Source organism: Lonchura striata, chromosome 2 (genome assembly GCF_050655825.1).
Source record: "Lonchura striata isolate lonStrDom1 chromosome 2, ASM5065582v1, whole genome shotgun sequence".
NCBI classification, from domain to species: domain Eukaryota; kingdom Metazoa; phylum Chordata; class Aves; order Passeriformes; family Estrildidae; genus Lonchura; species Lonchura striata.
Genome location: NC_140704.1, coordinates 149,391,689 through 149,416,468, shown reverse-complemented (window position 1 = coordinate 149,416,468; position 24,780 = coordinate 149,391,689). Strand labels below are relative to the sequence as shown.

The window sequence follows — 24,780 nt, the reverse complement described above, 5'->3', positions numbered from 1 at the left end:
ACAGCATTACTGGAAAGCCAATGTAAGGCTGGATGAGAATTTTATTTATGTTTTTCCTGTAACCAGGTAAAATACAACTTGATTGAAGATAATGGTGTCTCTGGTTGAAAGCCACATCCTGTTTATTTAGATGATGTTTTCCTGTACAGAGAAATCACATAATTCTGGCAATCAGAGACAAGTAATATTCAATACAAGTTTTAAATCTGCAATTGTTTTAAGGATATCTTATTTTGGATACATCTAAATTTAATATGACAGTGATTACTTAATTATCATAGTAATTAGTAACTTCTGCCATTTATTAATATTTAAATTATCCATGGTAAGCATAAGAATATGCTTTTTACAATACATATTGGCATAAAGTATGGACTAATTTTTAATAAGACAGTTTCTTTTGGAAGTTCTCCCCACAGGAAAGGCAGAAAAATCAGAAGCCAAAGTTCATGATGTCTATCGTTCATTCACTGTTTTTTCTATTTTGCCCACTCACATCTTTGAAGACAACAGAGTTAAGATTAAAAATTTAGGACATTTTTGGCTGTCTTTAATTACAATTTTCTTTTATACCTGGCAGAGAAGCCTATGTGACAGAAATAGATTCAATGAACCTGCAAAGGCTTCCAGTATTATTCAGAAGAGAGAATTATACGTGACTTTTCCTGTGCATTAGGGATCTCCAGCCCTGTGGGCATTTTCCTGAGTAAATGCTGTGGGATTAGGTTGTCTGTCCAATATGGTGTTTTGCTGGAAAAAGAATATTTCCTGGTTTAAGCAGTATATAGAATATGAACAGGTTTTGTTTATTGTATTGCTTCCATTTGAACACAGAAGTAAAGCTAATTTTTATTTCCCAAGTATTTATTGTTACCTCTTTGACATAATGGGCAAAGGGGCAAGAGAAGTTAAATCATCTCAGCTAAGTGAAGGTGACATTAACCAGTTTTACTGTGAATGGCTTGTCAGACATTGTTAAGTTTTGCCTGGGTCCATCAGGGCTCCAAGCCTATTAATAAACATTTCTATCAAAAGAAGAGAGCAAAAGTTACTGCAAAATGATTTTCCTATTTCACAGAACATAAAGTCAAAAATTTGTTCCTTGTCTCTATAAAGTTTGTATGTTGGAAAACAAACACTGTCTTCAGCAAGAAATGTACCCCTTCAAAATATTTTTCATATTTTTTCAAGAAATTTGAGCAGTAGATTAAAAAAAATAGTTGGAAGAATAAAATAATGTTGCCTTCAGGATGCCAAAATCTGAAATCACCTATTAAAACCATTAATGACAACACATTTTGCTTTTTATGCTCCCTGAGCATATCACTTCCTGAAATGTCTGTCATTCCCAGGATAGTTACCTGAAACATTGCTCATAATGTGTTTGAACAGTTAAACTGGCCTATAGCACTATAACTTTAATGCATTATAAATGGATCACTATGGATGCAGGATGTCTTGATGATTCCAAGTATTTGCCTTTGCACTGTGATTTGATATCTGTAATGTTTGCCTACCAAGCAAAAATACAAGACTTATAAAATTTGATTATTTTATTAGAGCAGTCAAATTAAAAAGTTAAGGGGATAATGAAATATAAGAGAAATTGAAACAGTAAAATTTGCCATCTGCCTAGCTCTGACAGGTGATGCATTCACAAAATTCTTGGCCAGCTGAGAAGGGTCTGGCTGGTCAAAGCCTGCAGCCTGTACCCAGGCCTGCCTTTTGGAGCAGGATTCAGCCACAGCTGCAAACACATCTGTCTCCCACAGGATGGGCCAAAGAAAATGGGAATGTGTCCTGCAGACTTCCAGCTGTCATTCCTGCTGTGTGCTGACTCGAGTGCCAAAAGCCATCTGTCACACAAGCGCAGTGTGGAGTTGATTTCAAGAAGAAAATGTGGTTAAAAAGGCAATTGGCTCTTCACCCTGACTTTGCATTTTCTTATCTAGAGCTTCCTCTGATTTGGGGGAGAGCTCTGTCTGAATGTTAACTGGGCAAGGACTGGAGGTCTTGATATCTTGAACCAAGATATCCTGAAAATCAGGCTGGAAAGCCTCATCTCTAACTACAGCTGGCAAGGGAAGGGGGTGGTACTCCCCTTGCTCCTACAGCCCTATTGCCAGCATGGATTGATGGCATACACAGACCTCTGGTCATGGAACAAAGTGACACTCATCCACCTGGACAGCCTCTGTCCCATGCAAATCAGCATTGCATTTTTTACTGCTTAGGAAATTACTCCCTCAGGAGCTAAAACACCCACTAAAATTCATAGACTATCTCCAAGGAACTGCAGCAGATTTAGGTAAGAGATTTAAAGGATCACTCAATCAACTTTGTTTCCAGGGCCTGAAAACAAATGGTGCTTACAGCATGAAGTAGCTATAGAACTTTCTGAAATTTTTACTGAAATTTTATTGATTCACACTCCTTTAGCAAGGGAGATGCTGGCTGTAGGAAAGAAACTACACAGGTTGTATTTTAGCTGTTTTGCAAATTCCAAACTCACATGGAGGTCATGGATTTGAGATTAAAGACTAGATTTTCTTCACATCCAAGATCAAATGAAGGTCATAAAGGGCAACTTCAAATTCACAAATTCTCCTGCTCTACTTCAGATGAACCTGGAATCATAGCAGCCAGTTTTATCTTACTGGCAATGTTTTTCAGTTAGAAATATGTGGTATGACAGGACTGTTGCTGCCCTGTGTGTAACAGATTTAATCTGACAGAGAAGTCAATACAAGGTGTGTAATGACTTCCATCACAACCAGTTTTGTGCTCCTGCTTTTCTTATCCTCAATCCCTTCCAGCCCATCTTCCACTGAAGCACTTAAAAATCCTCAGATTTTATAACTCCACACATACTTGGACATGGCAGCTCCTTGAATTGATTAACACCACCCAGCACAGTTCCTTAACAAAAGATGTAAAAATAATAATTGTTCTGGGTTTATACTTCTATTCATGACATGAAGAAAGCCTCCTGCATTTTGCATTTGTCTTCCATTTCCTCTGTAGGTTCTGCTTCAGGAAGTTAAGTGGAACTTCAACTTGAGTTTGAGTAACTCAGCCTACTCACTTGTCTCAGTTTGATTGCCAATATTTTCTTGGACTTTCACATCTTTTCAACATTTCTCATCACAGTAATCATCTGTGAAGTCAGGAAGTAAGGAGAACTTACCCATGATCTAAAAAGAGGATCTCATGAAATGCAGCCCCTTCTATTGAAGTACACTGTTGGCCTGGGTGAGGACCACAGCCAGAAAACTGAGCTCCACTGCTTGTGTTTTTCTCCTCCTGCACCCATAGTTCCATGGCAGGTACATAAATGAATCTTTAACTGCAGAAAGAAAAATCTTCCACAGCCAGGGATTTTTTGCTCCACAAACAGAGCAGAAAATCTCTGTTTTGCTCAGAGTTAACATCTTTCCCATGTAAAATGCCCTCTTTTGGGATCCCTGGAAGAAATGAGGGCTGATAAAATCGGTAAAACACAATGAAGGGACAATATGTGATCCCCAGAGAAGAAGCACACAAAAAGATGGGAAAAAAGGGAGTGCAATGGTTGCAATTTTTTAGTTAATTGAAGCTTATTGAATAAATCAGCTACTTGTCTGTGTCAAGTTTTAATGTGGTACACTCCCATGGTGGTATCTTTATTTTTCTATGGCAGGGGGAGATACTTTTCAAACTGTTTAGTATTTCATAGAAGCTCTAGACATCTTCATTCTGGTTACTGGAACCTGCTCTACACCCTCCCTGCTTCATCTCTTCTAAATCAACCACACTTTCATGGAGGTGACCCCTCCCTTTTACAGAATCACAGAATCACAGAATAATGAACTTGGAAGAGACCTCTAAGATCATCAAGTCCAACCTATGCCCTAACACCGCAACTAGACTATAGCACCAAGTGCCAAGTCCAGTCTTTTTTTATACGTATCTAGAGATAGTGATTCCACCACCTCCCTAGGAAGACAATTCCAGTATTTTATTATTCTTTCAGTGAAATTTTTTTTCCTAATATCCAACCTAAACCTTCCCTGATGTAGCTTGAGACTGTGTCCTCTTGTTCTGTCAGTGCTGCCTGGTGGAAGAGACTGACCCCACCTGTCTGCAACCTCCCTTCAGGAGCTGTAGAGAGCAATAAGGTCACCTCTAAGCCTCCTCTTCTGCAGGCTAAACACCCCCAGCTCCCTCAGCCGTTCCTCACAGGATCTGTGTTCCAAGCCCCTCTCCAGCCTCGTTGCCTCCTCTGGATGTGCTCGAGCATCTCAGCATCCTTCCCAAACTGAGGGCCCAGAACTGGACACAGCACTCGAGGTGTGACCTCACCAGTGCCGAGTGCAGGGGGAGAATGACCTCCCTGCTCCTGCTGGCCACACCATTCCTGATGCAGGCCAGGAGCCTTTGGCCTTCTTGGCCACTGAGGCACATTGCTTTTACTTTGCTCTGTGGACCATGCCTTTTGCCATGTTTTGTTATCTGCTTTTTGAGTGTCATTCTCAGTGTCATCAGAAGTCCATAAAAAATATTAATGCATAAATGGGGTTTATACCAGTCTACTGCTCTGTTTCTTCAAGCCCCTGTTTTTTGTATTTGCATTTTAAATTTTTAAGCTTTGTGTTTAATGGCAAAAAAAAATTATCTACAAAAGATTCTTTGCTTTTTTTTTTTTTAATATGAATGGGTCGGTCCCTCTATTATACTTTCCAAGCTTCCCACTATAAGACAAAAAGAACAGAAGTGTGACACCCTTCATAAAATTCAATAGAAGATATGCAGAGCCTGTCCATTAAAGACATCCCCTGGAGAAATTAAGCTGTCAGGAGCAGTTTGCAGTTGGCTCAGTTTGTGGAGAGTGATGGCTCCCCGGGTGATGTGCTCTCTGAAGAGGGCTCCTGTTCCTGCCTTGGCCAGGCTCAGACACCCCCTGCTCTCACGTCTGCCCTTCACATGTCTCGGGAACGGGCAGGGAGGCTCTGCCAGTCCATGTAGGAGAGAGAGAGAGAGAAAGAGTCTAGAAGTTAAGTTTACTGCAGCATAAATATCTCCAACAAATACCAACAGCACATGAAGCACTAATTACCTGGGGTTCCTGCAGTGCTGTGAGTACTGTAAACACCTCTTTTGGAAGGTTTTGAAGAGGCAGATCTGTCTGGTTTAGATGAGGCATTCAGGGAACTTCAGTTGGCTTCATGATGCTGAGATATCTCCTTTCCAACAGTCCTAGGGCTTCCCACCACCTCAGCAGAATCACATGAAAGGTCTGTGAGATTTAACACCTATTTTATATAAATCACTATTATGAGAGCAGCAATCAGCGAAGGCACTAGAGAACTTAACTAACTTTATGAGAAACAATTATTTGTTTTAGTTGTGTTTTCCCAACAATCAAATGGCCAGAAGATGATCTATATTCCTCTGTAACCTTCTCTGGAGAAAGCACTTTCTTATTTTCTTTAAAGTTATTCAAAGTTCTTAACTTACCTTTAAAATATTCTAAAGGGAGTGACTCCTTCAGCTGCTAAATGGCTTTTGTGTACAAGGGACAAATTTTGCCTAGAGAATCCTACTATGAGTAGGACATATGGGCATGGAAATGTCCATGAAGCCTCACACAGCGCTGAACTATTCTTATAGAATATAAATTTAGGGGTTTGGGTGGCCATAGTGGTCACCAGGAAAGTTTAATCAGCATCACAAGATAATCCTGGTCTAGAAAAGTTCTGAGACACATGGTGGACTACTCTTCACTTGAAATGTGTATGCACTGCTCTGTGCCTCAGCTTTTGGTGCCTGTATCTATGAATCACTATTCACCTCTTCCAAAATATCTCTTTTGTCACAGTTCAGCCTTGTGTTTATCCATAACATGATCTGGTCAAATAATGGAAATAATGACATATCAAAAACTTTATAAGCAGTGCTTCCTTGTGAGTGATGGCTAATTTCTTTCCGAGTCCCTGTAACACTCCTGCATAAAAAAATATGTACATCTGGAAGAATTAGGGATTTTCTCACTGCATTCTGAGAGAAAATTGCCATTGGAGGGTCAAAAAGAATTTGAAACAAGAAGAAGCTGTTGCTAATAATAGAGAAGTCAAATGTTTGGTTATCTTCCAGGCCTGCCATATGCTACAAATAGTAGTAAGCAATTGTGTTGCAAAGCAATTGTGTCCTTTGTCTTTTACTACACTTAAAAGAAGTCATTGTCTGAGAGTCATGCTGTTATTCTTGTCAGATGGTTGCAGCTCAGCTTACATTGAACTACAAGAAATGGAAACAGAGAGACATGGATTCCTAACAGGAAATTTGCTTTTCCTTCCTCACATTGCCCCATGGACAGACACATCCAAGGGATTTACCTCCTTGTGTTCATCCTTTGAACAGCCTACAGTCTCAGCATTGTTACATGACCTTCTATCCACAAACACACAACAAAGCATTGCTTGATGCTTTACAAATGCATTTCCTGGTCAAAATAATAGTTTGACTCAGAAGGAAAAGTATAGAAAACCAGTGTGGTTTCACTTGTGTACTGTCTTTTAAAAAGAGTAAGAGGTTTCTTTCACTTTAAATTTAGTTTAGGCTGTTAGCCAGTTTTAATTTGAAGCAAAATATGATAAAAAATAAAGTCTGATCATAACATCAGACACATGATCACACAGTAAAGGCATTTCTTGAGTCCCTGGCCAGTATCACCTTACTTTAACAGCCAGAATTCTGTGCCTGGCATGAGGATGAGCTTTTCAGTCTATTTCATCCCACCTCTTACTAGATACAGGGTATGAAATAATCCTTTCCTTAGCTCTCATTCATTAGTCTGAAAACTATTTGTTAACTGCTGCTCATTTAAAACCCAGATTTCATCTGTTACATGAGATGTTGCAACCCATACTGGGTGCACAATAATAATTCAAATAAGAAATTCAAGCTGAAATAATTCCTAGCATAGCATATATCTTTTGCTGGAAAATGAAACTACCTAGTGATAGATGTAGTTTCCTGTAAAATACAAATAACAGGAGGTTTAAATCCTCACTATTTCATTGGAAAGCTGTTTACAGTGGACCTGTAACTTTGAACTCTGATGCTAAGCCTTCAAGCTGTGATTTGTGTAGAACTCTGTTGCAGTCTAGAAAGGTTTAAATTGCTTGACTAAGTTATTCATAACGTTTAGTTTAGACAAGTGGAATCATTGCACTTTTCTATCAATGTTAATTGGTTTCTAGATTACACTATTTTGCTGTGTTTAGCAAAGAGATCTGGTATCCTGCTTCTCTGCATGCTGTTCAGTAGGCACTGGATCATTAATGTGAAATACTGCACAACTGGTTTGCAATTCATCTTAAAGATGAACTGCAGTTCCTTAATGGTCTTGAACTTTTAGTTTAAGAAAATAAATAATATAAATCCTTCGATGTAAGGCAGAGGGGAGGAACCAAAAGTGCCCATTCCTGGCAGCAGGGTAATAAAAAACCTTGCTGGAAAATGCCTTTCCTCTTATTAGACATTACTTATTTTCTGACATCATTTCTTGGAGTGGATTTATTGTCACCAGCCAAATATTTTGTACAACAGAGAAGGTGCCAAGGAATTATCTGAACACATACTTCTGTATCACTGAAAGTGGCCAATGTAACTTAGAAATGCCACCCAAAATTCTCAAGCTAAAATGACACCACAATATCACATTAACTTTAATTTTTCTTTTTTTTTTTCTCCTTAAATATGAAATCCACATTTTTTATAGCTGGGTTCTTATTTGCTGTATATTAATATCATATTTCAGAGCAGTAGGTAATAAATTGTTTGAGAGTTTAATTATTTTCCCTCCATTAGAAAATTTTGGGCCAGTGCACTGGAAAATCCTGACTCATTCCCAACACTTCATAGGGGAGTGTCAATTAAACTTCTCCACAGGAATTAAAAAATACCAGGAATTTGCTGTCTGTACAGAACTTTTCTATATAATGTTTCAAATTTTGGTGTCTGATTGGACTATCCTGGATGATTTCAAAATATCTGACATATGTTTCAGTGGAATATAAAATTAATTTGAAAATAATGTTTTGGTATGTTGCAAGTCTGAAGAAAAGCAATTGCCAGGTTCAGTGTGAAGGCACACCACCATATTCCTGACAGAGTCTGACAACCTGTGCCTGGACTGTCACCAAGAGTTACAGGTTCTCCCAGGAGACAGGTTTGTAATGTATCCCCTAATAGGAGAACAGGGTCAGTCAATTAAATGAAAAGAATGGAAAGTTTTAAAGATGTGAAAATCTCTCTTTTTGTATAGTTTAGCATTGACTGTCAAATCCACTGCACAGAGAGTCAGCAGGTCAAATATTATGGCTGGATATTTAAAGAGTTTGGAACATATCCTGCTGATTTTAATGCACTGCAATGATAATTAGGCACTGGCCTCATGGTCTTCAGGTTCCAAGAAAAATTTATTCCTTTGAACTTCACAATGTTCTTGGTGAGTTACAATAGAGCTTACAATAGACAAGGACCAAGAGAGAAGAAAAAATTCTCAAAGGTCAAATATCTAGAATGAAGCACAGCAATATTCCTATTCCTACTGACTTCCCATGGAAGCTGGGAACAAACCCCTCGGCAATGACCCTGAAATTCTCCTGCACTGTGTTTTGACTATGACTAAAGTACATTAAATTGAAACTCCTGTGGGAAGTCTTCTACTTGGTGAGAAATATTATCAAAAAAGGAAAAAACAAAATTTAAGGAGCATGGTGACAGGAGTGAAGGGAGTGGGCCAGAGGCTGCAGAGGGTACAACCCAAGTAGGGCTGTAGACCCTTTGGAGGGCAATGATGTAACTGAAGGGCAGAGTCCCTTTTAACCTGAAGAACATTTAAGTTGGCTTCCGGAAGTCAGTGGTTGAAGAGGCTATTTTTGCCCCCCAGCATCATTCCTGTGCCATACAATATACCTTTTAGTCCCCTAGGATGCTATTCTAGATGGGGCTTGATGTGCATGACTAGACAGGTGTTATGTTACTGGATACATTCCCATAAAAACTTTATTGCTCCATTTTTTTTGGTTTCACCTAAACAATGTTACTCTGCTGGAAAGGTTTTGTTTCTTCATAGTGCAAGGGAAAAAGTACATAAAGGGGTGAAACACAAAGTAGAGGCTGCTTTATGCTACCAGCTGTATAACAGAAATCGGAGTACAAGTGGGAAATAAACATTTGTGAGGAAGAAAATTACATAGAAGGAGGTGGAGAAGCACCATAAAACACATTACCAGTTCAAGAAAGGAAGTAGCTACTGGGTACAAACACTGAATACCAAAGAGAGAAGAGTGAAAGTGACGATACTGAGTGAAGTCATAGACGTGTGGCTGGGGTTTTATTATAGGTTTTTGTTATGGATGGATATTTATTGTGGATGAAAAGCTTTCATTATTAATAACCCAGAAAAAGAGGCCAGGTGGGATTCCATGCAAGAGATCATTTAGATAACTGCCCTGATGTGTTACACAGAGACCCACACCATAATCCTTTCCAGATTTCTGACTACACTGTTTGTGAATTCCTAAAGTGAAGGACATTCCTTCTTACATCAGTTTTTCTGAGTGCTTTCCTCCTTTTCTTCAGAAGTGTTTCCCAGTGACCCACCACAGTTTCTCTTACTGCATGTGGAACCCACTATATTTTTCTGTAGAAACCATGGATATGGAGAGAAGATTGTTCCAATCCTCTGTGTGGGGATGACAAAGCGTGGTTTGGATTCCATATGCCAGGCTGGGCTTTCAGTCTTTCAAGAAAAAAATCATCCATTTCATTAAAAAATTTACCATTATTAAGTAACATGGAATTCCTTATATCATGTAAAAATATCTCCTTTCAGATTGCAACCGTATGGGAAACATGTGGCTTCTCTGTAACCAAACAATAAAAAAACCCAAACAAACAAGATCTGAGAGGCTGTGCTGAGACTCCTAACACAGGAATTCTATGGTCTGCAGTTCACTGCAGCAGGAACATGCTGTAAGACATCCTGTGACTGAGTCATTCTCTCTACTAAATTTTCAAATTGCTGTGACAAGACATTTAAATTAGTGAAAGAAAGGCTATAGATCCCTCAACGTGTCAGTGCAAAGAAGTGCTTTATATGCACACCTAGAGGGTATTTGAATGAGGAAATCAGTCTGCAAAAGCAAAACATGACAAAAAAGTTCTCTTTTTGTTACTGCTATTTTGTGCTCCACCCACCTATAAAGTTTCTGTATCACTGTAGCATGAACAACCTTTTCTTTCCATTCATTCAGCTGTAGTCTATTCAAACATCCAAATGAAGGGATCTCTCAGAGGAGACCTCGTTGTTTTTTTTTTTTGTAATAAGAAACCATACCAGTCAATTCCTACGGGAGGTAGAGTAACCTCTTTCTCACGGTAAAATCCAAATCATTTGGTCCTGTGCTGGCTTTGCACAGCCAGATTCTGGCAGTGGGGGGGCTGCAGGGGTGGCTTCTCTGAGAAGCTGCCAGAGATTTCCCCCATGCCCAGTGCCAGCCAGCTCCAGGATGGACTCACAGCTGGGTGAGGCCAAGCCCATCAGCGGTGGTGGGAACACCTCTGGGATAATGCATTTAGGAAAGAGGGGAAAAATGCACAACTGCTGCTGAAGAGAGGAGTGAGAATTCATAAGAGAAACACCTTGGTAGTGAAGGAGAGATGGCAGGAGATGTTCCATGCACCAGAGCAGAGATTCCCCTGCAGCCCCACGTGCAGCCCGTGGTGAGGCAGCTGTGTCCCTGCAGCCTGTGGAGGTCCATGGGGGAATGCTCAAAGGATGTTGTGACCCTGTGGGCAGCCCATGACTGTAATTTCTCAGTGATTTCTCCCTGTCCTTATCTCAACCCACCTTTTGTTTTATTTTCTCTGCTTTGTCCAGCTGAGTGACAGAGCAGCTTCTTGGGCACCTGGTGTCCAGCCACAGGTGACACACTGTAAAATGAGACTTCGTATTAAACCATGCCACAGACTATTCAAAGCAATGGAAACAGGCAGACACCTCTCCTGCCAAGTACTAATGACCTTCTTACCCCCCTCAGCTCTTCCTAGAGTTGGTACTTCTAATTACATCTCTCAGAGAAAAAGGCCTGTGATTTAAGAAAAATATAAGTGAGAAAGTGATTTAGCTATCTTTGCCAAGTTCAAAATCCTGCTGCAAGCCATGAATGAGTTGGTGCATCAGGATAAATTGCTGTATTTAGGCTGCATTTACATACTGCAGTTCGGATGTTCTCAGAGGTTCATTATTAAAGACAAAGGCAGCAGCTACCTCAGACCTGGCACTTCTGGGGCTGGGACAAATTTGGATTTGAGGATGGTGGCTCTTAGCAGTGCAATGGAGTCTCAGAGCTTAGATTAGATCTCTGCACTCTGTGATGATTGCCTGGGGAGTGAGACAGCAGAGCCTGGGGAGAGGGAGAGAGGAGGCTGGACTGTCATGAGAAAAAAGACTCAAACAGCCAGTCCTAACAAGGGGAGATACTGCCACCACCATACTGGCCCATGCCAGAAACCAGGTCCATTGGTCACTCCACTCTATGGGTGATGCCTCATCCATGAAATGGCTCCTTCCTGCCTAATGTTTTGGCCAAGACAAACCACTATTAGCCACATCTGTGTTGATCTTTCATTAACATTCACTGCTCAAAGGCAGGGAATAGACCTACAAGGAATTGTCTATCAGAAGCCCATTCTAGGAGTTCCAGATCACTGCGCCCTGGAGGAGCCAGGAGCATATTGAGCATCAGGAAGCTCCAGGATGGTGGTCCATTTTCTCTGACTGCAAACAAACACAGGAGCATCCCAGAGATTGATCTGGTGAGTCTGTACTCTCCCGATCCTGCTGAGAACAAATATTCTGTGACTTTTTTATCCAGCATGGCCACCAAGAAAGGGTCCCATTTGTGTCTTCTTCACAATTTTTGCCTTCACTGTGACATCTTCACTCTTTCCTCAGACCACCATAGGTGCTGGCAAAGGGTCATGAGTTCATAAGCACAGATGAGTTGGAATTAATATCAAGAAATATTAAAAACAAAATTTGTAGTCTGGTGTATGGAAGGGACATTTTCAACAGTACCTTGATCCTTCTTCTATTGCATATTTCTTAAATTTTAATTTAAACAGGATAGATAGATAGATAGATAGATAGATAGATAGATAGATAGATAGATAGATGTGTTTTCTTTTAAATTTATTTTTTGTTTATTTTTTTAATCTCACTTTTGGTTTCAGGAATGTTATTGAAAGTTCAAGCTAGTTGAGATAGGTTTTGTTTCCTTAGAGATGTAAACTGCAAAAATCAAAGTTGAAACAATATTTGAGAATAGTCAGAGTATTTCCAATTGTTTAGATAACTTGATGATCATCATTCTCATAATGTCTTATTTTCTCTCTAAGTCCTCTTTTTGGTTCTGTTTAAGCTCCTTCCTCTCCTTTTTCTTTTGCAGTACAGGCAAACTAGTTCTTCTGCCCAACTCATCTGGAAAGTGTGTGATTCCTTTAGACAGATATTTCCAATAAACTTGTCATTTTCAACTCAATCTTATTATATATTGCCTGTAATTTCATATTGTCCCAAGCAGTGATTTTTGCATCATTAGATCAGTGGGAAGTTGGGAGAACAGAGGGCTGTACATATTTTATCCCTTTTCTTCCAGTATTTTTATCATTTAATGTGGCATTGCTTTCAACATGCCTTTCCTATCTTTAAGAACAATGGTTCTGGACAATTAGGAAGAGCATGGGTAATAATTAAAGTCCTTAATTGTGTAATCATTTTTGGGGGCAGGTTGGATCTGAAATTCCATGTATTATTTCATGAAAACTGCCCTGGAAATGGTGGTTGATCCCTGTTCTCTATGGAGCATGTTCTCCCTTTTTGTTTCAGCATTAATACATGGCTCAGTCTAGGGCAGTTATTTCAGAAAGTTTGAGGCACAAATCAACTTTTACACTAGGTGAACAACCTGGAAAGGAAAAACCAAAATTTTGTGCTTCTGAAACCTTGTTTGATTTAGTCCCCAACAGGATTGCTTAGTTTCATAAAATATATTACCTTTCCCCACAAATCATACTTTTCTCATTAGAGTGTTACATGGCAAACTTAATTATTGTAATCACACTGGGGATGCTGGATTAAAAAGCCTACAGACATTTAAAGTAGGATTAATGTCTTCATGTAACAGCAAAAACTGATGTAACTCTCATGCCACTGGGAAGCAGATTTGCTATGGAAATAATGCCATTTTAATTCTGAAAAGTCTGAATGTCCGCTTGGTTTGAGGAAACATTATGCTAGCTACATTTTTCTCACCTTGTGCAGGAATCATACAATAATTGGATTCTCAGACTTGTTTGCTAAGGAAATGAACCTTTATGTATTCCTTTAGTCTATCTATCAGTCTCTCGTCTTCTCCCTAAATTTTGAAACTACTAGCCAATTTCAACCAAATTTAGAGCACTCCAGACATCTGAAAGACATTACATTCCTAAGATTGTGCAGAGCTGAGTAGAATAGAAAGATTTAAATTAGAGCTCAGTGAGACAGAGGCAAAGGCTTTGGGCACTACAGGCAGTGCATGGCAGCAGCTGGACGTGCCAGGGTCCCACAGACCCAAACTGAACATCTGCATCAGCCACAGCCCAGCCCACACAGCCCCAGTCTGCCCTGGGAATGGGAATGGGAATGGGAATGGGAATGGGAATGGGAATGGGAATGGGAATGGGAATAGGAAGGTGGAGCTCTTGGACCAGGGAGGATTTAGGGCACCAAAGCCATTATGCAAGTTGGTTGGGCTGTTTCTGATACAGCTTTGTCTATTTTATCTGTAAAGGGACAGTGATTATCACTGGTCAGAATTTCTGAGCAGAACCACGAAGTCTCCATTCTTGGAGGTTTTCAAGGCCAAAGAGCATAAATCCATGAGCAATCCTGTCTGGCCTGTAGCTGATCCTGCTTTGAGCAGCAGGCTGGGCTAGAGCAGCCCTTGCAAACCTGAATCATCCTTTGATCCTGTGAGTCTGTGGAGGTAAGTTTGCTTTACTGTGTTACCAAAAGCAGGATATAGACAGGTTAATTTAGTCCAGATTTTATCTTCTGCCAACTACCTTTTGAAAGGCCTATAGATTTTTTCAATACAAAAAAGGGTAATCCTAATGCTTAATATTTATAATGTGCTAATAGCCAGGGATGTTAGCCAAGGTCAGAGACTAAAAAAAGAATAAAATTAATTTATTGGCTAAATCATTAACCTACAACAGAAGAAATCAGAGTTCATTGGAATCTTTCTATATGAATTTATACAAGCAATAATGAGTGGGAGTCATCTCACGTAATTTTAGCCCTTGAGAAAGTAGGTAGCTAATATAATGTGGTTTTCCAGATGCCCTCATGAGTCAAAAGAGAGACCAAGAGCCCAAAACTGTTTTCTGAAACATATTTTGGTGGGGTGGGCACTTTCCATTGAGGGAGTGAGGTAATAGCGCTCAATGGGGAGCGTGGAGGGTTGACGTAGACAGATCTCATCAGACCATGTTAAAACAAATTGTTAAAAGGTTTCATTTTATTAGTTTAGCAGTTGCAGGTCACAGTGTTTATTTATTTGCTGTCAGGGGTTTTGTGCTTATATTCAGAGCTGCATTATCTAACACTTGTTGTATGTGTTCTCTGTCGTGCTGTTTATCATCTCTGGGGGCTGGATTAAAGTTATTATTTTCTCACAGTGTGTAACACTGTCTTATAGGATAAAATTAATGGTCAGGATAATAATTTGGTAATTGTACTTAGCATTGCCATCATATCCATGCTTCAGGAACTACCTCTCTGGAACTGTTAACAATTACCCTCTTTACCTTTACTCCTCAGAAAGCCAGTCCATGGGGGGAAAAAGAGGAAACCCTTTTTTCTGCTCTTTCACCTTTCCCTCCTCTTCTTTTAAGCATTTTGGATATTCTTGGTATGTTCCAACCAACACATTCATCTTGCTGTCTCAGTTCTAGCTGGATAGTTAAGTGTGGGACAGGATGGACAAGTCCACGGGACAGTGGACACACCCAGTGCTGTAGAATTTCACCTCTGAACAAGTGAAAAATTGTTATGTGGGATGGAAAGCATTCCTAAACCCTTCTAGCATTCCTAGAGGCATGGGTACACAAGTTGCAAAGAAAAAAAATCACAGAAGGGGGTTCTTTCAGAAAAGTTGCTGCTCCAGTTTCTAGTGGGCATGTCCCCAGATATAGTAGAAAGGCTTTCTTGCAATCTTAGTAAAGGATTTTCTGACTTTTATTTACAAGAAGTGAGTAGCCAAGACTATGAGCAGGACCACAGGAGCCCTGCCTCCAGACAGGTCAAAGAAGGGGAAAACTGGATTTATTGATCTGTGATTCAAGGCACAGGTGCACAGCAGACCCACAGGAGTGTTAGGTCTAGTATTCACAGGTGCACAGTGTACCCTAATGCCATCTGGCTATAGAGGTGCAGATCCCATCTGTATTTTCCTCTTAGTCTTACACTGGACCAGCTCCAGGAGCTCCACGTCCCTCTTGTACTGAGGAGCTCAGAATTGGGTTCTGTCTGGTCCAAATGTTCCAGGTGAGTGATTAGAAATTCTAATGAGCAGCCCCTGGTTTTCATTAACTTTCTCCATTGAGTCCTAGATCAGAAAACTCAGTATATACCAACCTTTACCATAATCCCAAGAAGTTATTGGTTCTTGAGCTACTTACATTACTATAAAGTCAGCTGCCATTAAATAACAGTGGCACACTTTCATTTAATCCAATTCCTGCTGTGAGAAATAGCAAAGTCTTCTTTAACTACTGAGCTTAGCAATGGTAAACCTTAGTCTAGTTCAACATGTGCTGATTTTCTAGCAGGCAGCACAGCACCTGATAGGCAAAAAAAAAGAAAGGATTTCTTCAGAGATTTCTCTCCACCAGTGGTTTATAAGTTCATGACTGTCAAAGTTTAACTCCAGCTGACAACTCAGCCCCACACAGACACTTACTCACTACCTTCATGGTGGGATGGGGGACACAATCAGAAAAGTAAAATTAAAAAGCTTGTGAGTTGATATAAAGGCAGTTTAATAGATAAACCAAAAGCTTTGCATACAAGCAAAACAAACCAAGGAGTTCATTAACCCCTTCCCATGGGCAGGAAGGTGTTCAGCCATCTCCAGGACAGCAAGGTCCCCTCACACATAATTGGTGGCTTGGGAAGACAAGCATCACCACTCTGAATGTCCCTCTCTTCCTTCTTCCCCAGGTTTATATGCTGAGCATGGCACCATTTGCTGTGGGATGTCCCTTGGGTCAGCTGGGGTCAGCTCTCCCAGCTGTGTCTCCTCACATTTTCTTGTCCCCCCACTGTGTCCTCAGAGGTGGAACTGGGTGAGAAGCAGGAAAACCCTTGGCTCCATGCAAGCTCATCTCAGCAGAAGCTGAATTCTATTCTAATTCACAGTAAGGCAAGCAAGACCCAAATAGGACACTCCAGAGGCACAGGAGCTTGTCCAGTACAGCAGTTGAACAAGCAGCAAAAGGAAAATTTAGCTACAAACATTTAGGAAAGTCATGATTTTACAAGTGACAGAAACCCCAGAAGTGCTTAGGGCCAGATTGATGGAGCTATAAGCTACTCAGTCTGTTGGAAGATGCTCCTGTTCGTGACAGGGGGTTGTAGCTAGGTGATCTTTAACAACCCTTCCAACCCAAACCATTCTGGGTTCTATATTTCCATGATAAAGTGATTATCTTTTAGACCCTACAGAGAGGAAGAGGGGGAATTGCCAAAAAAACCCTGACTAAATCAGGATAAAAACCCATTACCCCATTTTCTTTCTATTTGGTGTTCAAGTGGTCCTATTTGAGACTGAAAGTATCTTGGTGCTTCCTACAGATAACTGTAGTGCTGGGTTTAAGTTGCCCTCTTTCATCTGAAATGTTTTCCATTTTCAGGAGTCTTAAATATTTTTTTTTTTCCTTTTGAGAAGACAAATACAGAAATCCATCTTCTTGTCAGTGTAACCTAATTGTTCATAGAAAAAAATCTTTAAGATCTTGTTTCTCTGAAAATAATAGAAAGAGATATACTACAATTTCCCTACTCAGAACTGCAGTGGATAAATAGAGTGAGGCAGCTGAGGAACTTGCCTGGTACACAACGACAGGAGAGATGATGTCATTCTGTCTGCACTGAGGATATGGGGGGAGAAGATTAGCAAACATAAAGGGAATGGAAAGAAAAAACATTCAAAATTATTCAAAAGTAGAAAAGATGACCTGTGCATATTTTAGTTTTGTGGGTAGCCCCTGAGTAAGAGCCCCTGTCCTGAATGGTGCAGACCAGCTCATGTACAGCTGCACAGCATTCTGTCAATGCCATCTCTGCATCCCATGTGACTGCTTTTGCCTTGCGGCAAAGTTATGATTCATCTCTATGCTTTTTTCCCCACTTCTAAATTCAAGAAATAATGGATGGATGCCTTACATGATTTCACAGCCTGACACTGAGGTCTCATGTTAAACCAAATAATGCAAAACATATTCCTATTGCTTGGAGCTCACCCAGAATTATAGAAACACAGAATTGTTAAGGTTGGCAAAGACCTCTAAGATAATGGAGTCCAACCACTACCAAAAACATGACTAATTTTTTTCTTTTAACATTTGCAGGGATGATGATTCCCCCATTTTCCTGTGCAGCCTCTTCCAATGACTGAAAGCATTTCTTTTTTAAAGGTGAATAGACTTTCCCAATATTCAATCTAAACCTCCCTGAGTGCAACCTGAGACCTTTTTCCCTTGTCCTATCATTTGTTCTTGGGAGAGGAGACTGAGCCCCATCTGTCACCTTTCAGGAGTTGTAGAGGGTGATAAAGTCTCCTCTGAGCCTCCTTTTCTCCAGACTGAACACCCCCAGCTCCCTCAGCCGCTCCTCCTCAGACTTGTGCTCCAGACCTTTTCCCACTCCATTGTCCTTCTCTGGACGTGCTCCAGCCCCTCAGTGTCTGGGCTGTGAGGGCCCAGAACTGGACAGAGGATTCAGGGTGTCACCAGTGCCCAGCACGGGGGAGGATCTCTGCCCTGCTCCTGCTGGTTGAGCTGTGCCTGGTCAAGCCTGGATGCCCTTGGCCACCTCAGCTCACGTTCAGATTCTCACCCACCAACAGCCCCAAGTTCTTCCCCTCAGGGCTGCTCTCAACCCATTCTCTGCCCACCCTGTACCTGTGCCTGGAATTGCCCTAACCAAGGTACAGGTTTTTACCATGTGAAATTCATGAGTTGTGCCTGTAAATGTGACACATGAGTACTCAGGGTGTTTTGTTCAAGCCATCTGTAAGCAATATAAGTTTTAAAAGTTGTGTCTTAGATCCACAGGGCCAACATCATTATGTGTGTGTAAGATGAACCTCACTTTAGGCAGCTTTGTGCAAATTTTATAGGTTTCTTAGATTTCATTAACAGTTCAGAGATCAAGTTGGACTTGGAAAAATCAAATTAATGAAGGCAATTTTGTCATTTTAAAATACATCTAATTTACAACAGAGCCTAAAAGGGTGATGAATAAAATAACCTGGTCAAAGGGGACAGATTAAAACATTTTTTTTCCATGCTTTTCCTCTCTACATGATAAAAACTCTTCTGGTATATGAAGACCAACCTGATTCTCCTTCAAAACTTTTGCAGCACACTGTTATCTTGGTGACTATGTAAACCATGATGTGCTTAGACTTCTGGAAATGCTGGTATGGCTACAACAATTGCTTATAATTTTGATGAGCCATTATAAGAAATGAAATGTTTTGCAATCTCTAAGTTGGAAATTATTGACACCCAAAAGCTGGTGCAACAACAGATGTTCAGATGCAGAAAAAATGGACTTTGCATGTTCATATGCCTTCAGTTACATTTAATAATAGTTAAGAGAATCATTAAAATAGTGGTACCATTTTTCACAGATAACATTAATTATTTAAGCATTTAAAGAAGGTAGTGCTTTTTAAAATTTATTTTTTAAAATTAATAACTTTTTATGTAGATGTATGCATATTTACTTCTACATATAAACAAACACATGTTTATCTATCTATCTATCTATCTATCTATCTATCTATCTATCTATCTATCCATATAATCTCTCTCTTTCTCAGCCTCTCTGATTTTCCAGACTGAAATCCCCAGAAATACAGAGCTGGATACAATGATGATGAGATACAGCATCAATAGGGAGTTAGATTTGAGCTTGAGAATATAATAAATTATTAATAATAAACAATTTAATTCATGATTAGAGGAAAATGTTCCAAAGAGAAGGAAAGATATATGTTTCACTTGTCTGGCTACAGTGTTAAATAACTATAACTAGTCTGTTCTAAAAGGTTCCAGAGGTGCAATACATGCTTCTGAGATTAATTATAACTAAGTGTTTGAGGAAATATCTCTGCAGCTTCACAGCTATTCTTGTTTAAATGGTGGAGTTGATTGCACTGAGTGATGCTACAGCAAGGGAAGAACTTGTTTAACCCACTAAAGACAGCCCTGAGGTACACCATGAAGGGGTTTAAGGACAGATACCCATGCCAGTTAAGAGCCTGTGATATAAAAAAATATTTTCACATTTGAAGTTGCATTTTTATTGAAATAAATGAGTGGTTCAAGGAAATTATTGAAGTCTGACAAATTCCTGTATAGTATGACCAAGACAAAATGGATGTTACCAACCACGCCCAGACTGAAAATGTGTGTTCCCTCTGTCAACAAGCATTTTACCTTTTTTCACAGAAGGCTTTTTCACATAAGTCTAACTGAAAAGAAACACCTGTCTTTATTGCAAGGTATCTTCTTTGGTAAAGAAACAGGTGAAGCTATAATTCACTAGAACAGAGTAAAAAAATAGTGCTCAACTATGCCTGGATTTAGTGATCTTTTGAAACAGATTTTTTCTTTCATGAAAAGTACATTAATTCCTATGACAACTGTGAAGATAATAAATTTTCCTCTAGTAAAAATTCACTGAAGAATTGCTTCACTGATATTTATGCTTGTTTACTAACCACTAGATAATCTCTCTTTGGTGGTGGGTGAAAGAGTTGTGAAACTTCTTAGACAATATTTTTAAAATCCATAGATTAACTGGGTTCTACAAGCATCAATCACCAGGATTAGATGTCAGGTCAAAATTAGTTCTCTAAATTACCTTCCTAGTCAATGAGTATCAGTTGGTACCTTCATGTTGTGGGTCAACAGCTCATGAGAGAGACTAAACTTTTATACTGCTGAAATTAACTGATTCTGGGCCACAGCTGGAAGAAGATCAAGTCCTAATTTACAGGGTACTTCAGTGTTCTCCAATGCTTTTATATCAACTTCAAGAAAAAACAATTGAAGAAAAGAAAAATGCATTCCAGAAATCTCTTTCTTGCACACAGGGATAAGAACTACGCTTAACCAGGTACCCCAGTACAAGCTGGGTAAAAATTAACAACTCACTTAATTTTAATTATCAGCAGGTGTTTTTACCAGTCAAATATTGATACAGAATAGTCAAATAGATTTGCCATTTCCTGCAGTAATGTAGGACCTCAGTACCTGTGATGTGCAACAGAATGACAGTATCAAGAATGACAAAGAATTTCTATTGTATTTGGCTAAATGGAAAATGTTGGGACAAGTTTTTGAAGCTTCCTTAAATAGTTGAGCCCAACTGTATAGACTAAATAGTCTGTTCCCATTATCAGGCAATCCAAAGTCCTTCCTGGCACATTTTTTTATGGCAGTTTTTTTGGGTGTTTTTATGGACGTTACAAAATTCTGGGTTCCCTTTGGGAATGTTAGCCCCAGAACTGAGATTATAATGCATGCCCTTGCTGGTGGGTTCCTCTAGACCCAAATAACCAGGCATTCCCACAGAAAAGGTTTTTTCCTTTCCATCTTAAACACTACAGAGTCTCTTCAACTTTTCAGAGACCTGTTCTGCTGATCTCATATACACAAATACTCCAAAGTTAAGCCCACCTTTCCTGGATGAGTTTGCCAAAAGTCATCTACAAATGCAGCTGATTCAAGTCATATTTTACATTTTAGGCTGCTCTGGTTTTGGGTCAGAACATGATATTGGAGAATATAATTGCCCTCTGGGTAAGTGCAAGTAAATATTGACCTTAGAATTCTTTGATCATTCTTGACCACAAATTGCTACCTTTTATTCCAGAGAATTGTGTCAGTTATTTGCAAATAATGAATGAAAATAGTTAAAACTTTCAGGAATGGATATGCCTCTGCATTTTCTGTATTCCTGGGATCCTAGAAGAATCATTAAAACCTCAAGCCCCTTCTAATATTTGCTTTCAACTAGTAATGGAGAAATGACTCACAGACTAAGCAAATACTTGCATGCTAGCACTACATAGATGACAGATTACCCTCCCCTCATTACCATCACAGAATAACCCAGTGTTTGGAAGATATTAACTCCTGGGTGAAAAATGACTCTTTAAATCACACCTACACAAGACTATTAGTGATGAAAGAAAGGTTTTAAATATTTTTAGGTCATCAAGTAAAGGTGCTGGGAAAGGAAGACACATCAGGACAGCACAAAAATCTCAGAAGCACAACTGAACTATCAATTGACAGGCATTCACTTCCCAATATATATGTTTGAAAAATGTAATTAGAATAATTTAGCAAAACCACATTGCAAGGAGTATTTGTGCTCTGTTCTACTGCTGTATATTTATTAGACACAGTGCCTGCACAATGCTTCCAAGGGGTGATTAGGATACTCCTTAAGTAGGAATGACTTTTTAATAGACTTGCGAGTCTGGATTTATCTAATTTTGGTACATGAAAGGTCTCTGTAGTGGTGTAGGCTTCTTTGTTAGGAGTGATTTGACAGAAATTAATATGCAGGTAAGGATTCCATCTCCTGTCACCTTGACACCAGCACAAAGGTAATTATTTCTATTTGATACCTTTTATGTAATATTTCCAGAACAGGAATCTATACCAACAGCAGGAATCAATTTCCTTCTATTTCAGCTTTCAAAAGCTGACAGCACACAGAGATGGGACTCAGATCTGAGATATTTAAACCTAAAAGGCAGATTAATTGGTTTGAATGTACCCATCCAGTGCCATGTTAGGATCACGCAGAGGCCACTCAGGCCTTATCTGGTTATCTTAGATACCAAACTTAAAGGTCTCTAGATATAGACTCGTGAGGAGAACTATGCCTTTCTGTAGAAACTGAGGGATGGTGTCCTGGCTTGTTAGATAAACATGTATTCTATTGCCAACTGTTGGAGGTTGGGCAGTTTTCTTATCTCTTCCAAGAACAATGTCTCCCTCTGGGGAGATATCTTCTGTTAATGGGCCATTGAATGACTCACTGCATGACCAGTAAAGTTACATCATCCCACTGTGAGATGCTCCACCCAGAGGGGAGGAGCCAAGCATTCTTACCTGCATTAAATCAGCACTTTTTGGGACACTGGCAGCCACTTCACTGGATTCCCAGAGGAACAGCTTCTCCTCTGCTGAATTCCCAGAGGAAGACCAGGCCCAACTACCACCAGACCTTCAGAGAAAACTCCACCCTTCTAGAGATCACCACTTCAGCAGCGTTTCATCTGTCACTCCAGGAGCAGCAGCCACCATTTAACGGGACTACTACCAACACCCTGACTCCTCAGGGTGTCAGGTTTCTGACTCCATCACTAGTTTCGTTCGTACTAATTACATTTTTTAATTATTATTATTTTTATTTAGTTTCTTTCCTAGTAAAGAACTGTTATTCCCATTCCCATATCTTTGCCTGAGAGCCTTTTTAATATTGTGGTAATTCAGAGGGAGGGAGTTTACCTTTTCCATTTCACAGGGGGCTTTTGCCTTCCTTCACAGACTCCTGTCTTTTCAAACCAAGACAGATGGGAAAGGCATTCTAGTCACCTAAGATAAGACCAGTAATAATTTGCCAGCTGAGTCCTATCGCTCATGATCCAGACACAGCTCCTCTTCCACTCAGTGTTGCACTTGTCTTGAAAATAAAGACCTGGGGCTATTTTCTGATCTCTAGGTATTCCGTCTAACCTGCACCTAGTCATTCCTAAAGCTGTAAGATCTCTGAGGCAGATTTGTGTGATTGACAGTGCATGGGATGGCTTCAGTTTATAAGAGGAAGCCAGGTAGGATATCTGTCATGGAATTGAATGCCTCAGTCTCACAGTGGAATCTAGGTGAGACCTCCATTAGCTGTAAAATGAACTTAAGAACCTGCCCCTCAAGTAGCTGTTTGTGTGTGAATAGATATATATAGAAATTATATCATCTCAAACATGGACTCCATTCCAGTCAGAAGTCTGTGGAAAATAAAAAAAAAAAGGGCAACCTCTTCAGACTCAGAGAAAAAGATCTGATTGTCTACAGAGAAGATTCACCCCAGGTCCTAGTTTAGGAGAAATAAATCCTCTGAAGTTACCTTTACTTTCTAAGGTTATCTACTTTTAATTGTTTTCTTAGAATACAAACTTTTTAGTTTATAGGATCTTAAAATCAAGGGTATAGCTATGCTCTGAATGTGCCATAGCTATGTGAAAAAGAACAGCAAGAAGAGATGTTTATGAATGCGTTTATCATAGTTGATAAAATACATACATACGTATCACATCAAGGTAACATTCTACCTGCTTGTAGATTTTATAGAAATCTCAAAAAAAAATGCAAGGTACCATCTTGATCTCTTTCTTAGGGGGTCTCTAGGTAGATGAACTTTCAAGAAGATTTAAATGTTTTAATTGAATCTTTGATGAAATTTCCAATTACTTAGGATCCACTGGGTTCTGGATCCTATCTTAATGGAAGATTTAGCAGCCTTCTAGAGGGCATGGGGGAAAGATAACGAAAGGATAAATAAAAAGAAAAATAAAAATAAAAATAATAATTTAAAAGTCAAGAAAATTAATTTGAAAGAAGGCATGCAATTTTCAAAGTTACAGCAAAGAGTGGTGTTAGCAATTGTTTGATTTAAAAAACAAGATATTAAGCTTTAAGCTTACTTTCTACACATATATTTAGGCATTTAGGTGTATTAACACCTGAAGTAGATCCCTCGGGTAGAGGAGGAGGTAAGTGATGAGATATTCTAGTTTTCTAAGAAGACTTGCTGGAGATATAAGGAAAGCAAATTAAGTGAGTCTAAGTATGACTGTGGGATCCAGTACTTTGCAGTATGGCCTTTTCTGGAGAAGCTTTTGAGGCTGACAGATTTCCTTTTCAGGGGTTGAACACTCAAATTTGAAATCAGTAAAATGAGCCAATGCTCTGCATATTTGATTGATGTCCCAGAAAGCCTGTGTTGGGTAACTTGAGGCAGACCTAGAAAATACATCTCATGAATGCAAGACTGAAAAATGCAAAACTGATCTCCCAGGTGCTGGAGCACTGACTGTCACTGAAGGGTTTCTTCAGAGTTCAAAACACTTCTTTCAAGAGTTGCAAAGGCAAAGTTCTTCTCCTCAGGACACTGTCTGCATTGATTTCACCTGGCTGTCCTGCCTGCTTACCCACAGCTTGTGCACCACAGAGACAGCCTGGTGCACTCCTCCCACAGCAGAAGCATTGTGTGTCTTCCCCACAAAACTGACCTCCTTAGGGAATCTCAGACAGGACAAAACTCCCCTTTGTGAGGGCACAAACACAACCAGTTTCTGTATCTGCAGTGGGAGG

At 39.7% G+C, this 24,780-nt stretch overlaps 1 long non-coding RNA gene across 2 annotated transcripts in view; it reads right to left on the bottom strand.

Moving 5' to 3' along the window:
* The window catches only part of LOC146768479 (uncharacterized), a 72,195-nt gene that overhangs the window by 5,078 nt on the left and 42,337 nt on the right, over window positions 1-24,780 (bottom strand). Inside the window, exons 1-2 of one of the 2 annotated variants that reach the window (XR_014953110.1) lie at window positions 10,901-24,780; window positions 5,096-5,252 (exon numbers count right to left, since the gene is read on the bottom strand). The exon at window positions 10,901-24,780 is cut by the window's right edge and continues 42,337 nt beyond it. This is a non-coding gene — a long non-coding RNA (uncharacterized LOC146768479). Of the gene's footprint in view, window positions 1-5,095 lie in introns of both variants that reach the window. The other variant, XR_014953109.1, reaches the window with a different exon arrangement.